Source organism: Coregonus lavaretus, assembly GCF_964263955.1.
Source record: "Coregonus lavaretus genome assembly, chromosome: 21".
In the NCBI taxonomy this organism is placed as follows: Eukaryota; Metazoa; Chordata; class Actinopteri; order Salmoniformes; family Salmonidae; genus Coregonus; species Coregonus lavaretus.
This window is the reverse complement of record NC_140008.1, coordinates 13,123,412-13,141,361: the sequence shown is the minus strand read 5'-3', so window position 1 is coordinate 13,141,361 and position 17,950 is coordinate 13,123,412. Positions and strand designations below refer to the sequence as shown.

Below are 17,950 nucleotides of genomic sequence, written 5' to 3'. Positions count from 1 at the left end.
CAAACAAAGAAAGGCACAAAACTACAGAGGACAAACATAGGTACAAGGTAAGCCTTTCATAATTTACATTAAAGTAGGATATATCCCTTGCGTGAATGATGTAGTCGTGCCCTTACAAAAAAGATTGCAGTTTATAAACTGCAGTAGAAGTGCCTTAACTGCAGTCGACTTTTGATAAGTTTCGTCAATTCAAATCCGGTATTGGGAACAAAAAGAGGTCAATACACGTCTTCTAAAATAGACTAGTATTTTAATTAATGCAAAACACTTCAATGGTAAATATGATGTTCGTATATACGGGTCCACTGAAATACCACGCAGTGCACTCAGAGAACTGATCCATTGTTATAAGTTCTTCCCTAAATACTCTGACAGAGATAGTTCCCGCTCCCTGCTGGCCTATCAGAGTAGAGACTGAGCGTGGTTTAGACTTACTCAGCCTATCGTTGGCGCACAGGCTGGTCCCAGCCCCTTGGCGCTTCACTGTTGCCATGTGTTCAATTGTTTTGCAACTTGTCCAGAGAGTCAGCACTTTTGCAGTACACGTCCTTGAGCGGTCTAACAAAGAGGCAGTGTGTGTATGTGAGACACAAGTCTGTCTCGGCCTACCCCCTAATGGTTCCTCACATTAATCACAGCTTGTTATGTTGACCAATCTATGTCAGTACAGCACAAACCTATTATGTTTAATCATTAATGTATTCTTTCTAAGCTAGGCACCACATCTAGTTATAAGAAAATAGATCCCCACACTTTGGACGCAGTGATTGCAGAATAACTGCAGTGTACTGCAGTTATACTGCACTCTAACTGCAGTTACACTGCAAAACGGTTGTTTTGGATGCAGTATTTGCAGCATACTGTAGTTATACTGCAGTGTCCTGCAGTTATACTGCAGTCTGACTGCAATAATTTTTCATAAGGGCGGAGCTGAACACAAAGCCTGGGGCCTCATTTATCAACTGTACTTACATTTCTTACGATATTCTGGCCTATGTGGAGATGTTAGGATTTGTGTGTGCCACAAATTATGGGGATTATGGGTAATTTTCCAGTACATATGTTATGAAATGATAAGGGAAAAACAGAATAAGCATGATTGACACTTTGTAATCCAGATGCATGCCTGGATAGTAAATATAATCAACACACTATGTAATTATCCTTTAACGTATGTATGTATATTATTTTTTGGGCAAGTGTCCTGGTCACGCCACCAATAACTGTGATAAGAGGCAAAGGGGAGGGGAAACCCCTCCTAGAGAGAAATCAATTGGACTTTGGAAACCATAGTGGCATGGAACTAAAAGATGTCAACTATTTACATAAAGAGGTGTGACTATGTATGTTGTGTAAGGATGAAACTGTATAAAAGGAGAGCTCAGAGTTAGGATGGGCAGTTGCTCAATGGACCAGCTGGGCTTGTTACTTTGTATTCACAAGCTCCGGTGTCTGAGAGATATCTTTTGAGAAGTATTTCCACAACACTACCTGTAGTTCAGGGCTGTCTGGGGTCCCCGAGGAGAGGTTTGAAAACCACTGACCTACGACAGCTAACCTACGTTTATTAGATACGAGGGACTGATCTGATAACACAGCATGAATGACTCACTGAGTATGTTTACATGCACACTAATAATTTGATATTAAATTGACTTTGGTAGTAGGCAGATTATGCAATAGTTATAAATACCTTACTCTGATTATCTTAATCGGTGTAAGTTCAAAATTGAAGTAAGCGTACTCCGATTAAAACACCTGGTTTTCTGAGCAATCTTTCTAATTATAAAGACGTGAAAACTAGGGATATTAACTGTTAACCGTTAATCGGGTAGCTGCAAAAAATAAATTTGACTGGTCTATCGGTTAATTTGCATAATTTCTGTGGGATTAAATTTGCGCCTGTGTATTTCCGTTAGTCGTTAGCACAGCGTACAGAGCCTTGTTTGAGGAGTGGAATAGCCTACCACCTGTCAGACAGCGCGAGAGTAGCTCCTCAAAAAGCTTGTAGGCTACTGGAGTGAAACCTGCTTTTGTAATCCAAGTCATTGCGCAACAAATAACAATTAAAATTCAATCGGGTGTTAACTTTGGTGACCACGATAAAAAAAAAGTAGCTATTTTTATTTCTCAATCTCAGCACGTAAAGCGTGCCTCCCGTTGGATGCATAGGCTATAGCCTGCCTACCGTTGACTATCAGCGCGTCATCCAGGTAGAATCAGGAATTCCCCAGGGCAGCTGTCTAGGCCCCTTACTTTTTTCAATCTTTACTAGTGACATGCCACTGGCCTTGAGTAAAGTCAGTGTGGCTATGTATGCAGATGACTCAACACTATACATGCCAGCTACTACAGCGAATAAGTTAGTCCTAAGTATTTCAAAAACTAAAAACATTGTATTTGGGACAAATCATTCACTAAACCAGGGGTGTCAAACGTCCGGCCCGCGGGCCGGATCAGGCCCGCAAACGGGTTTAATCCGGCCCGCGAGATGATTTACAACAATTTCTTTTTTTTTTTTCTTTTTCTTTTTTTAAGTATAAAAATGAGCTGCAATAATTTTTCTATAAAATAAACTGTTGTTCCAATTGCGTCCACTGAATGGCGCAATAGCAATTGTGTTAAGCAAGCAAACTGTTTATACCGGGGCAGAGCAAGTAGGTCAAGCACGTGCAGCCAATGAGCTACTTTGTTTTGCCCGCGATATTTATTAAGGCTTCTACTTTTAACATTATGTGCTTTGGCACCCTCATTGCCCCAATATGTCTCTGTCAAAAAAGAGAAAAGTGGACGCAGAGTGTTCCATGAAAAATGGTCATCCTATTTATTCACTGAATTGAATGGGAAAGCTGTATGTTTGGTGTGTTCAGAGCATGTTGCAGTGCTGAAAGAATATAACCTTTGTCGCCACTATGTGAGTCTTCATGCCGACAAATATGACAACTTTCAAGGACAGCGGAGATGAGAGAAGGTGAATGAACTGTTGGCGGGTCTGAAGAAACAGCAGTCTGTGTTTACTCACAGCCGAGACATCAGTGACGCTGCAGTGAAAGCTAGCTACCTCGTTGCTAATGAAATCGCAGTGGCTTCAAAACCATTTAGTGAGGGTGAATTTGTAAAAACATGCATGATGAAGGCAGCGGAGATTGTGTGCCCTGAAAAGCGGCAGGCTTTTGCAAATATCAGCCTGACAAGAAACACAGTTGCAGACAGGATTTCCGATCTTTCAGTGGATTTGGACAGCCAGTTGAAGCAAAAAGTAAAGTCATTTATTGCGTTTTCGGTTGCAATTGATGAAAGCACGGACATTACAGATGTTGCACAACTGGCCATTTTCATCCGCGGAGTTGATGACACATTGACCGTCACCGAGGAGTTCGTGGAGTTGGTGCCGATGACAGATACAACGACAGCAGCTGATATTTTTACCGCACTCGTCGGCGCGCTGGACAGGGTCGGAGTGGACTGGTCCCGCGCTGTCAGCCTGGCTACAGATGGTGCGCCCTCAATGATCGGGGAAAAAAGCAGGCGTTGTGACAAAGTTCAGAGAGAAAGTGCAATCTGCAAATGGAGGACGTGATTTTTTGACTTTTCACTGTATTTTGCACCAGGAGGCTTTGTGTTGCAAGTCATTAAAGATGGATAACGTCATGAAGGTGGTCATCCAAACTGTTAATTTCATCCGATCCAGAAGCCTGAATCACCGTCAGTTTGACAGCCTTCTCAGAGAGAAAGACCACATCTATGGCCTGCCATACCACACTGAGGTAAGATGGTTAAGCCGCGGTGCTGTGCTGAGGCGTTTCTTTGATTTACGAGAAGAAATTGAACAGTTCATGGAAGAAAAGGGCAAACCAGTGTTAGAATTTCATTCCGCAGAATGGATGCAGGACCTTGCATTTATGGTGGATGTTACAGAGCAACTGAATAACTTGAACAAACAGCTGCAAGGGCGCAACAAAGTTGTCACGCAGTATTATGAGAGCATACGTTCTTTCAAGTTTAAGCTGTCATTGTGGGAGACGCAACTTGCCGGTGGTGATGCAGCTCACTTCCCCTGTCTGAAAAATGTGTGCGCGACCCAACATGTGGCAGACATGAAGCGGTTCAAAGATAAAATAACGGGACTGTTACGGGAGTTTGAGCAATGCTTTCAGATTAATGTTTATATGTTTTTATGTGCTATTGTTTTTAATTGATTTTATTTTATTTGTATATTTAACCTATTCTTGACTCTGTGGTTCTTGCACTTGTTTGGGGAACAGGATTTCATTATTTTTATCTACATTTCTGCCTGAGAAATGACACCCTGATATAGTTCTGTGATCTGTGAAACAGTTCTGTTAATCACTGAGGCATTGTGTGTTTGTGTGTTCTTTTTCTTTAGAATTTTCAAATAAACTTGACGTGTTTTATGATTAATAGTGATGTTGTGCTTGTACTATTTTGGACACACTGTCCTCAGGCTCCAGCTTTATGTTGTATGTTGATCGTATTAAAACAAAGAAAACAATCTGAAGTTGTTGTTTTTAAGTTATATATACCATGATTTTTCCGGTCCGGCCCACTTGGGAATAGATTTTCCTCCATGTGGCCCCTGAGCTAAAATGAGTTTGACACCCCTGCACTAAACCATAAACCTAAACTAAATCTTGTAATAAATAATGTGGAAACTGAGCAAGTTGAGGTGACTAAACTGCTTAGAATTTTTTGGCTCAGAACAGGGTAGCACGGCTGGCCCTTAAATGTACACAGAGAGCTAACATTAATAATATGCATGTAAATATCTCATGGCTCAAAGTGGAGGAGAGATTGACTTCATCATTACTTGTTTTTGTAAGAAGTGTTGACATGCTGAATGCACCGAGGTGCCAAGGCAGCAGCTAATGGGGTTCCTTAATAAATACACTGCTCAAAAAAATAAAGGGAACACTAAAATAACACATCCTAGATCTGAATGAATGAAATAATCTCATTAAATACTTTTTTCTTTACATAGTTGAATGTGCTGACAACAAAATCACACACAAATTATCAATGGAAATCAAATTTATCAACCCATGGAGGTCTGGATGTTTGGAGTAACCCTCAAAATTAAAGTGGAAAACCACACTACAGGCTGATCCAACTTTGATGTAATGTCCTTAAAACAAGTCAAAATGAGGCTCAGTAGTGTGTGTGGCCTCCACGTGCCTGTATGACCTCCCTACAACGCCTGGGCATGCTCCTGATGAGGTGGCGGATGGTCTCCTGAGGGATCTCCTCCCAGACCTGGACTAAAGCATCCGCCAACTCCTGGACAGTCTGTGGTGCAACGTGGCGTTGGTGGATGGAGCGAGACATGATGTCCCAGATGTGCTCAATTGGATTCAGGTCTGGGGAACGGGCGGGCCAGTCCATAGCATCAATGCCTTCCTCTTGCAGGAACTGCTGACACACTCCAGCCACATGAGGTCTAGCATTGTCTTGCATTAGGAGGAACCCAGGGCCAACCACACCAGCATATGGTCTCACAAGGTGTCTGAGGATCTCATCTCGGTACCTAATGGCAGTCAGGCCCCCCAAAGAAATGCCACGTCGGGCCCTCATACCACCCTCATGGAGTCTGCTTCTGACCGTTTGAGCAGACGCATGCACATTTGTGGCCTGCTGAAGGTCATTTTGCAGGGCTCTGGCAGTGCTCCTCCTGCTCCCCCTTGCACAAAGGCAGAGGTAGCAGTCCTGCTGCTGGGTTGTTGCCCTCCTACGGCCTCCTCCACGTCTCCTGATGTACTGGCCCGTCTCCTGGTAGCGCCTCCATGCTCTGGACACTACGCTGACAGACACAGCAAACCTTCTTGCCACAGCTCGCATTGATGTGCCATCCTGGATGAGCTGCACTACCTGAGCCACTTGTGTGGGTTGTAGACTCCGTCTCATGCTACCACTAGAGTGAAAGCACCGCCAGCATTCAAAAGTGACCAAAACATCAGCCAGGAAGCATAGGAACTGAGAAGTGGTCTGTGGTCACCACCTGCAAAACCAGTCCTTTATTGGGGGTGTCTTGCTAATTGCATATAATGTCCACCTGTTGTCTATTCCATTTGCACAACAGCATGTGAAATTTATTGTCAATCAGTGTTGCTTCCTAAGTGGACAGTTTGATTTCACAGAAGTGTGATTGACTTGGATTTACATTGTGTTGTTTAAGTGTTCCCTTTATTTTTTTGAGCAGTGTATAAATACCCACCACTTTGCAATGTGAGCTTGAGGCTGTATAATTGTTTGAAAGCTGAACATTTTACTTTATTTCAAATAATTAAGCATATCTTACCTTGCTTAAAACTAGCCTTGCGAAAATTCAGCCATAGAAATGTGGAGACAAATATTTGATAGACATTTTTCTCCTTTTCTATTGGTTTTCATATCAACTTTATTTCGGTGTCCAGAAGCCAAAGGCACAATCCTAGTCATAGTAGCAACCCATCATAGTAGTTGCTGTTTGATTACCCCTCTTTCTAAGTTTCTAACTGAGATTTTCATCTCTGTCACAAATGGAACCGCTCGCATTAAGTGCATTGTTTAGAACTGTGTTTTCCGTGCTAGAGGCGTTACTGCAGACCGGGTTCATTCCCGGGCTGTGCCACAACCAGCCGTGGCCGGAAGTCCCATAGGACGGTGCACAGTTGGCCCATCGTGCCCATCGTGCTGTGGCGGGCCGGGTGCCTGCATGCTGCCCCCGGTTGCCAGTTGAACTGTGTTTCCTCCGACACATTGGTGCGGATGGCTTCCGGGTGAAGCTGGCGGCTGTTAAGGAGCGCGGTTAGGCAGGTCATGTTTCGGAGGACGCATGACTCCACCTTCACCTCTCCCGAGCCCGTTGGGGAGTTGCAGTGATGAGACAAGATCGAAATTGGGGAGAAAAAGGGGTGTAAAATACAAAAGAAAGCTCTCATAGTATTTTCTGTTGGTCTCGTCATTTTACTGTTTGGAAAAAGTTTCCCTGTTTGTTGACCGGTTAATGAGGGTCAGTTAGTCGGCAGCAAAATGGACAAATGTGCATCCCTAACGTAAACACCTTAATCTGCGTTCCAGCTGTGTATTTGATCTGCGCATGTGCTAGCACCAGCCAAGCAAGCCTCCCTCTTTAGCGTGAATGAAGTGTGTTTGGAACAACTGAATGTATGCGTCTTAGAAGTAGTTTTCACATACAAACTTTGTCTGAACTCAAATGCTTCCCAAAACTAACATTTAAGCTGTGCTAGAACGTTTATTTTGATTGCCGATTTTCTGCATTTTCAGAGTGCCATCAGGTAGCCTGATTTTCAGATGTCTTTGTAAACAGGATTATTAGAGACATCGTTCTTCTTGCAAAGCATGTATTGTTCTTCTTGCAAAGCATGTAAAAGTTTTCATCAAGCTATTATATTAATCTGACTATCCACAATAATCACACTTGTGTGCATGTAACCGCACTCACTGACTGATGGAAAACAATGGACTATGGTTGATGCTACTGGCCTATCATAGTGATAAATAGGGATGGGCATTTGACATAATTTCACTATTTCGATATCCCAAGTTCCAAAGAATGTATAATACTCTTGACCAATCAGAATGCCGCAAATGCACATGAGGTAAACATCGGACGGGCTCCTTTTCTCCTGTAGGTTTTTTTTTTTTTGCTAAGAGCAACAGTGAAAGATGGAACTGATTATGTTACAATAAGGTTCTGTTGTACATTTTTCTGGTAAGTGTATTGCATTGATCTGTGTCAGGTCTTGTGGAACCTCCGTTAGGTGTGCACCTGGGCTAAATGTGCAGCAATAGCTCAACGCACAGTAATAAAAACTACATTCAGAAGTTTTGTTAAATTAAGTATTTCAAATGTCATGGGGTGTCCTTGTACGTAACAATGTCACAAGTATAATTACATTTATAACATGTGGTCAGCCTTTCCTCTTTTTGTTTTCTATTGCAACTTAAGCAAGGAGGGAGGCCGACGACATCAGAGGGCACCATCAGATCAACTCCTTGAATGGCCTACTCCATGACGTTTTCACCCATAAAGGAGATTTATTTTTTGCGATTTCACTTGTTTTTGAGAAACTTACGCCAACCAGCTATTCACTTCCTCATCCTCGTTGTGCAGTACGGGGGACAAAAAAACATGAACAAATGCTCCTATAAATCATGAACAAATGCTCCAAAAATACCCAAATATGTCACCTCCCTGACCAAGGCCCTTCTACCCCGATTGCTCAGTTTGGCCTGGCGGCCAGCTCTAGGAAGAGTCTTGGTGGTTCCAAACTTATTGCATTTTAAGAATGATGGAGGCCACTGTGTTCTTGGTGACCTTCAATGCTGTAGAAATATTTTGGTACCCTTCCCAAGATCTGTGCCTCGACACAATCCTGTCTCGGAGCTCTACAGACAATTCCTTCGACCTCATGGCTTGGTTTTTGCTCTGACATTGACTGTCAACTGTGGGACCTTTATATAGACAGGTGTGTGCCTTTGCTAATCATGTCCAATCAATTGAATTTACCACAGGTGGATTCCAATCAAGTTGTAGAAACGTCTCAAGGATGATCAATGGAAACAGCATGCACCTGAGCTCAGTTTCTTAATACTTACAGTACCAGTCAAAAGTTTGGACACACCTAGTCATTCCAGGGTTTTTCTTTATTTTTTAAAACTATTTTCTACATTGTAGAATAATAGTGAAGACATCAAAACTATGAATTAACACATGGAATCATGTAGTAATCAAAAAACTGTTAAACAAATAAAATATATTTTATATTTGAGATTCTTCAAATTGCCACCCTTTGCCTTGATGACAGCTTTGCACACTCTTGGCATTCTCTCAACCAGCTTCATGAGGTAGTCACCTGGAATGCATTTCAATTAACAGGTGTGCCTTCTTAAAAGTTAAGACCTTAATGCGTTTGAGCCAATCAGTTGTGTTGTGACAAGGTAGGGGTGGTATACAGAAGATAGCCCTATTTGGTAAAAGACCATGTCCATATTATGGCAACAACATCTCAAATAAGCAAAGAGAAATTACAGTCCATTATTACTTTAAGGCATAAAGGTCAGTCAATCCGGAATATTTCAAGGGTGGCTATTTGAAGAATCTCAAATATAAAATATATTTTGATTTGTTTAACACTTTTTTTGATTACCCTAGATTTTTACCATTGGATACAAGCTAAATTTGTTACTGTGCATTTGTTGGGCTAATCCTGGTTTTTCATTTCAGAAAAGGTTACATTCTGCCATACCACAGGGCAGAAGGTGAGACTGAGAAGCCAAGGAGAATGCAGACCTCTACCTGGCCCCAAAGTGGACCGGATCAATCAATCACTGGACAATTCTCAAGTCCCCAAGTCACCAGTGGTCAGATGAGTGCGAATCCGAGCAGCTATTCTCATCAATATGGGCCGGTAAGACCAGCTGTGGCGTATACACAAGGTGGTCAATGCCTACCACACAGCAGTCAAGTAACCGGTGGAGGTTACTGGAGTGGACAGACCCAGAATCAACAGGCACCCACAAAAGAGCAGGACCTAATAGCCACTAGTCCCCTTTTGACATCACTCTTTACTAGCAATGCGGCTGCACAATCAACATGTGTTACATCACGAAGTGGAAACCATCACACCCTGCCCGGAAGGGTTAACGATGCATCTCAACCCACTTTCCAGCAGGGACATGGGTCTTTGGGTGTTAATAATAACAATCCACAGAGTTTGGTAAAGGATGGTCAGGGTGTAACCATTCACTGCCCCTCTGATATTAATGCACCACTGAATACAAATTGTATGTATCTCCAAAGCCCAGCAAGTGGCAGTCAGCAGCTGGTACTTGGCAGACAAGAGGGGGCCTCCAGTGGTACCTCTACTGTTCTTGCAATGGGTAGGAGTCCCAATCATGTCAATCATCAATGGACTGTAGTGAGTGGACAAGATTCAAGTAGGATGGCAGTTCAAGCTCCTCATCAGGGGTATCCACAAACACCAAACTCTTTGCAAAGTGTACAGGAGACAAGTAGCGTGCCATCAAAACCATCTCCACTGTCTCCCACAGCATATATACCACTGTTGTATTTCATTCAAAATCAAAACAATAACGGCAGGACTGAGATGAACAGGGTTCAACATGGCGCACCTGTCCAAACTGGCCCATCAAACCAGAGTCAAATGTATCCCTGTCAACCTCTCACGGACAGCAACAATCGGGTCAATGTACCAAATGCTACAGTGGGGCAGTCAATGCCAATGCATAACATTAGGCAGAATCCTCAATACAATGTTATGCATAACCCTTCTCTTAATAATGTTCCAAGATATCGCCCTGCAGGCCTTACCATCCCACCACAACAGAACAGACTTGCGTCAAATTGTGCAAATATGAACAGTCAGGCAGGGGCCATTGAAAATAATGCACACCATGTCCCATATCCTAGGCCCCATATCAAAAGCGCATCTACCCTACATTACAAGGCAGACGGCACCTATGTTCGGGTAACCAACACTGGACCATCTTCATCTGTGCCAAACAATAGTATACAGTCGTCAGTCCAGCACACCCGCTCCTCCGCTCCTCCACCATTCCCAGGCCAGCAATCCCATGGACCCGTGCTGAACAAGACGGGACATGTGGTTGGGGCAGGAGCACATTCTCTGCAACACGCACCAAACCAAGGGTCAGCCCATACCCTACGTAACAAGCCAAAAAACACCTATGTTCTGATATCCAACACTGGACCATCTTCATCTGTGCCAAATCATGGTATGCAGTTTTCAGGCCAGCAAAACTGTGAGTGTGTGCCTCCGTCATACCCCATAAGACAGGGCTATTACGTAACGGTAACAGAGGACAAAAGTGGAAATGGATTTAGAGCAGAAAATGTTATTTTGATTGGAGATAAACCTAATGAAAGTGCTCTGGTCCTGCAAGGATCATCTGCAAGTAATGCCCCCTCTGTTCTTACGGTGCAGAAGGCCATCGCAGTTGTACAACCACTATCGAAGTGTATGCAGACAAACACACCTCTCAACGTGGCTGATAGAATTCCCTTGACTACCCAAGGTATATCGTTCTCAACTGGTGGTGAAAATGTGAGCGACCATAGGGAAGAATCATCACAAGCCCAAACAACCCTTACTGTATCTGCTTCTTTGACAAATGAATCTGGACAAGAGGTCCCCAAGGTCAGACCAGAAGCTACATTAGAATCGAGCGCTGAAAAAACACCGACTCAGGATTCAGAAACGTCTGATGTTGAAATGGCCAAGACATATTCATGTTTTGAATCTGAACGGTCACTATCAAACTGCATACATGTAGAGAAAGTGGATTCTCAACCATTATCTAATTTGGAATGTCAAGCCACTCAGAGAAAAGAGTTAGCTGACACAGAAATGAACACTCATGTGAATGTTAACCAATTGAGTGAGGAAACAAATGAAAAAGTAGTTTCAGATGAGGACATTTTTGAATTGTCCTCAGTTCCTGTAATCAAATGGACACTTGGTAAATTGAAGGAGTTGGTAGACACTGTGCAACATCCAAAATGCTCTGAGACACCGGTTGAAAGCAAACTACTAAACCTCTATTGGGATGGAGATGGGCAGAAGCTTATGTATGCTGCAAGATCTGATATTTTACAGAATATAATGCGAGAGGTTCGATCTGTGTGTGGCAAAGATATGGCATCACAGTCTGTCATCTTTTCACAAGTCAGGTGCAAAAACTGGGCTCAAGTTGAAGAGAAATGTGTCATTCTTAAACATGATTCTGTTTACCCCGAGGTCCCGGGGCAAGAGTCCTCATGGTTGAACACCAATAAGCAGCTTGATGACATAGACAGGGAGTTTGGATTCCCTTGGTCACTAAGGTATGACCAACAGACTCTTCAAAGAGGAGCTGAACAACCAAAACTGATTTGTACTGAAGATGAAAAATCTGCAGACTCTGCCAGTGACATGCAGACTGAGGTGATTCAGACGGAGAGACCAGCACCCTCTGATCCTAAAGAAATTCAAGGGTCAAGTTTGGTACACAGCTCTACACAGCCCCCCTCACCGGTTAAGAGAGAAAGTGAAAGCATAATTATTTGTGACCCATTTTCCTCCCTGGAGATCAACGTGCTGCCACCAGAAGAGGCTATGCGGTTTTTCAATGACCAGCTACTGCAAGACAAAGTAGGAGAAGACCAGCTGGAATTGCCAATGGATGTGGAGCTGAATGAGTTGAAAGATTACTCAGTGGAGGATAAATCATCTGAGGGAATAGATGTGAAGTTGACGGCGGTAAAATTTGAAAAGGAAGGGGATGTCCAATCAGATGATTACTGTTGCCTCTCACGTTGGAAGGCATTGTTCAGTGGGTCCACCAATTCTTCATCCTGCAAATGCCAGTACAAGACTGAATTGGGTTCGGCAAAGGCCACTGTGAATGTGAAGGCGTTTGTCGAGGGAACTTTGGCTGTTGAACCGAGCACAACAAATGCAGGACAAAGGGAAAGCCTGCATTTGTGTAAATCAAATGGCACAGCAGAAGGAAAGAGGGAAGGGAATCCTGGTAAAAATGGGAATCCCCAATCATGGAAATCTACAGGCATTGAATGCCAAACTATTGTCTTGTGTGATAGTGAATCTGAGACTGATCGCCCATACACTAATGGGGCGAAGAGCTTGCCTTTGTCAAAACCCCCATCACTGTGCCTGCCCATCAACTGCCCAAACATTGTTGAAGTTAAAATTGAAGATGTCTTCTCGAGCTATGAAGACTTTCTTAAAGTGTCCACCCCAATGTCCGAGCTAGTGTTGGACAATGTACAGCCACAACAGAAAGAAATGGAATGTGTACAAGCACTTAGTGTCACTTTGGAAGAAAGGAACCCTAGGGGTAGTGAAGTCATTCCTACAGTTACCATTCCTACTTCTAATCTGCTACCCCAACCAGCAGAGAAAATCAGTTTCCTAACATCACTCCCCTTGGCACAAAGATGTCACAAGCATCTATCTTCTAAAAGAAATCATAGCTGCAAGGTTAAACAAAAAGGGGTTGGACACAAGAGATGTGTTGAAGGTCCTCATTCAAAATTATCTGTCCCAAGAAAGCGAAAGAAAATGAGGGAAGGTTTGGTTCCCTTCTTTCAACTTGTTCCTGAGGTCAACTTGACTGACACAGATGATGATGATGATGATGATTTCGAGCCCCCCAATACAAGTACTTCTAAATCTTTGCAGCCTTTTGAAGGTCGCTCTTCTTCCAATCTCCAGAAGCCAGCAGAACCTGGAATTAGGACCAAGATTTCGAGGGTCAGCATAGTAACTCTGGCCTTGTTTGGTTCCTCGCACCAGAGGACAAATGGGACTGTAGCAACTGGCCAACACAAGGACCATAATTCTTCTCGACCCAGACCTTTTGCAGACAAAGCTCCAGCACCTCCTATAACCCTCAGTGTGAATGTCAAGTCCGAGACCAGCCCTCCAGTGGAAAGCCCAGTCAGACAACGGATCTTCAACGAGTGGGAGAACAGTTTTGTGCCGACAAAGAAGACAAAGTCCAGAGGCAGAGCATCAAGACTACGAAACCGAAGAGGCTTTGCTCCAAATATTGTTTGTGCTGAAGTTGTCAAAAATACTGTTGCCTCCACCAACACAGATGGTAGTGCATTATCCTCTGAAAGACGAGCCACACCAGAAAGAACCGCAAGGGCCAAGCAGACTTTTCGGCACATTGAAAGAGAGAGAATCTTAAATGGCCTGAAACTCAGACTGAAGAAATCTAAGATTGAGGCAGTGCCATCCAGCAAACCTGATGCAGTGGAAAAAAGTACAAATAAGATCAGGAACCCTGCTCTTTTGCCTCTTGAGGAGAACCGTGTTCTGAGGTTCAGTGTGCTGCCAGAGTCGTTCAACTTCAATGATGGGCAAGAACCCATGGACACTCGGACACAGACGGGTTCAATGAAGGGTAAGTAATACCAAAACAGATATCCTTGCTCTGTCTTACTTAGGGCTGGGCGGTATAGCATATTTTACTGTATACCAGTATTGATGCAAGGACCGGTTTGGGTTTGAACTTTACCTTCTATAACTGTATTTCAGTGTTTGGTTTGTTAAATGTGATATGCAACTCTGGCGCGTGTCACAATAAATCATGTTAGCCACTAATGCTAATCGCTAATTATCTGGCTAACTAGCTATCCAAATGTAATCAGAGTCGGAGCAAATGTAGCTAGCCAATATACAGCCTGATACCATTGCTGATGTAGGCCTACATCAGTATGTCTCTAAATCGGAGAGGAATCGACTGGCTGTTTGTTTAGCAATACAACCGATCCGTGCACAACTATGTAGCAAAACAGTTGTTTAGTTGTTGACATGTAAACTATATTTCTTCAATGTTTATTGAAAATATAAGTGCTCATTGTGCAAATGCATTTGTCTCTCAAATACATTGTTACAGTTGTTGGTTAGCTTGCTAGCTAATTTTAGCCATATTAGCATTGACATGAAATCGGTCAAAACAACTAGCTGAAACAAGTCACTTACGATTCCCCACATGACAGTTTCTTGTATTGTTGGTATTTATCTGGCTATCCAGAATCACAACTCACGGACTTCTGTCCCATTTGAAGCGTGCAGATCATTTTCGTGACATTTTCAGCTAACCCATCTTTAGGTGAAGCATGATTTGCTAGATAGCTAGTTAGCTACATGACGTAAGAGAATACACACAAAATGTAACAATTGTATAAGGTCCCCTAGGAAACACTGACCAACACTCTGGTTCCTGTCCTGTCAAAATAATTCCTCCCTGGCTTATTAATTTGTTGTCATGTCAAATAACAATGTGTTAAAGTAATGCCCACTATATACCAACTATTGAATTACAGTAATCATGATGTTTCCATGATTTCAACAGTTCACCAATAAACTACTGTAGGCCTAGATTTCTTTGCCCATATCTATCATGCAGCCCTACGTTATTGAAGTTGGAATGAACAGTATAAAACAATTAATGTAGAATGCCACATTGAAATCAATTAATGTGTTGCCACCCTAGGGTCCTGAATATTTAGAACTTGTATTATTCAAAAACATAAAATACGGTCATACCATAAATTTGAACAATATTGTGATACGATATTTGAGCCATATTGCCCAGCCCTAGTCTTACTCCAATTATGGTTACTCCAATAACAGTTACCTGTAATAAGACATTTATCCCTTTTCACAATGAAACACTTTTTCCCATAAGAAATGGCTGGTCCTGTTGCTGCAACGACTGAGAGTCCTAAAACAATAGTCCAGAAATCCCAAGGTAATAGCGCATGCTATCTATTCAACCATATGTGGAAAATGAATGTATTGTGGCTTCCTATATTGCACGTCATTTGTATGTAAAGTGTTTTTTGTATCTGGAATGTGTTTTTTGTATCTATGCCATTCCAGATCTCTTAATTTTCTGTAAAATGTTAGGATGTCTGTTTTTGTTGTATTTATTTATTGTTAAATGTATTGTAACAAATGAACTATTACACTCCCAGTAGGTTCATGGTCTGCTGGCCCTCAGAAGAGATATTGTCCTCTCACCTCTTCGACCACTAAAGTCCCCAAGTCTTCCTCCACCGCCTTCCAGGAGTTTCAGAGGAAATTCCAGCAGCTATCCCAAGACTAGTTTGTATTCCCTCCTGTTATGAAATGGAGGAGTGGAGTGAGGATTGTTGACAATCTGATTCTTGTAACACGTTTCCCATGGAAATATAGGCTGTGTACAATTTCTGTTTTTTGTTTATGATTACCTTTTTTATAACAAAAAATGCAGAAATGCAGAAATTGACCTTATTGTGGTAAGGTTGGGCAGTTCATAATACAGTTATTTATCGTAGTTATCATTTTATATTCTTAAATGACTTAGCCAATATATCTGACAGTATCCTCTACCTCAGGCCTGACGGGTAACATTGCGAGACTTTGTCATTAAAAAACATGAACTAAAGTTTTGTGGGCCATTGGGTGGCAATTTTTTTTTTTTTTTTTAAGTTTGGGGTAAACTGTATTTTATGCTAACCTCATGTTTACTGTTTGAATGTTTCACAGAATGTGAACTATGACAAATTCACTGCAGTTTGTTTGAATTTGTAGGCTACATAATTTCATCTCTTGACTCTTACTTTCTACAATCTCATACCTTTTCAATGGTTACATTATCAATAGTTATTTTGCTGGAGTTTAAATCGATTCCTTTTGTTGCCACAGGATGAGCAGTACTGTACAGTTCAAGATACTGAGCCAGCTTAAACAAAGTTGCATTGCAGTAGTTAGACCTTTGTATTCTGGTTCTGTATTTCAGTATATAAGCTTTTATAGTTCTTCGTAGTTATAGATTCAAATTTGACGCTATACGTATGACAGAAAAAAACAATCAACACTGACAGGAAACGTGTCTGATTAGTAACCACACCTGGTGCATTACCGTATACTTGTAACCTATTTTTTTTAACCTAGTGTTATTTCTTTAATATGTTGGTTTATTTTGTTATTTGTTTCTAAATAAATATTTTACGTACTTAAATTGATATTCATGTCTAGAGCATCCTTCTTGTATATTCTTGTTGATTTTAGAGGGTACTCGCAGGCTGGGTACATTCTGTTGCCGCAGCCAAACGTGTCTGTTGGTTAGGTGTGAATGCTAATCCAGAGCAATTAGCACTAGTCTGTGACACTGTTGGGCATCAGTTGGTTAGGCTCCCAGGGCTGTTCTGGAATACAAACAAAAGTTGTTCTCACAGGAGACCCTTTGAATTCTTAGGATGTTTTTTGATGGCCTCTTTAACAACACCTTTATTTTACACCTCCACCTTTGTTCAGACACTCAGAACGTGGAGGTTGTTGCAGAATGTCCAGAACGCTTATGTTTCTAGCTTCAACAATGCAGCAATATCTAGCAATACAATAACACACACATAATCTCTTGTTCTTTTTTAACTTTTGGATTAAGATTTATCAGAAGCGCAAGGTCAGAACGAGCAAGGTCAGAGTCCAGAATATAAATAAATATACAGTTTATGTATGTGAATGGTGTGTGTATAGACAGTATATTAATAGAAAATGTGTGTACAGCTGTATTTCTACAGCATGAGCCAGAATACAGTATATAATTTACATAAAGTGGGTAGAACAGTATGTAGTGGACATTTTAGTGTCCTCTGTGTCTCTGCAAATGCGTGACTACATGTAGCGTGTTGTTTCCAATTTGTTAGTCGTCTGGATAAGAGCGTCTGCTAAATGACGTAAATGTAATGTAAATGTTTCCTGATTGTGCTAGGATGTTCTGTGACTTTGCTCTCAGAGAGGGAACTGATAGAAGAAGAATGGAACACATTGTTACTTTGGCCCAACTGTTGTGGATAATTATCACTATACTTGTTAAAAATCAAAAGTTCTTCCAGAGTTTTTGTAGAATCAAGATAGACCTTTATTACACGAAGTAACAAAAGCCGAGATGGTCTGCAGAACACCTGTTTTCCCTGACTCGGAGGTCTCCTTTTATACAGAAACAAATGCATAGTCATGCTTATACAACATACAGTGAGGGAAAAAAGTAGTTGATCCCCTGCTGATTTTGTACGTTTGATTTTGTACGTCTGGCTAGGCCACTCCAGGACCTTAATATTCTCTTCTTGAGCCACTCCTTTGTTGCCTTGGCCGTGTGTTTTGGGTCATTGTCATGCTGGAATACCCATCCACGACTCATTTTCAATGCCCTGGCAGAGGGAAGGAGGTTCTCACCCAAGATTTGACGGTTCATGGCCCTGTCCATCATCCCTTTGATGCGGTGAAGTTGTCCTGTCCCCTTAGCAGAAAAACACCCCCAAAAGCATAATGTTTCCACCTCCATGTTTGACGGTGGGGGTGGTGTTCTTGGGGTTATAAGCAGCATTCCT

The 17,950-nt window shown here is 42.1% G+C and overlaps 1 long non-coding RNA gene across 2 annotated transcripts in view; it reads left to right on the top strand.

Annotated features, from left to right (window-relative positions):
* Window positions 1-16,584, top strand: part of LOC311149070 — a 55,207-nt gene extending 38,623 nt beyond the window's left edge. For both annotated transcript variants that reach the window (XR_014614999.1, XR_014615000.1), the window contains exons 2-4: window positions 9,245-13,971; window positions 15,262-15,324; window positions 15,551-16,584. This is a non-coding gene — a long non-coding RNA (uncharacterized lncRNA). The remainder of the gene's footprint in view (window positions 1-9,244; window positions 13,972-15,261; window positions 15,325-15,550) is intronic.
* Window positions 16,585-17,950: the final 1,366 nt, after the last annotated feature.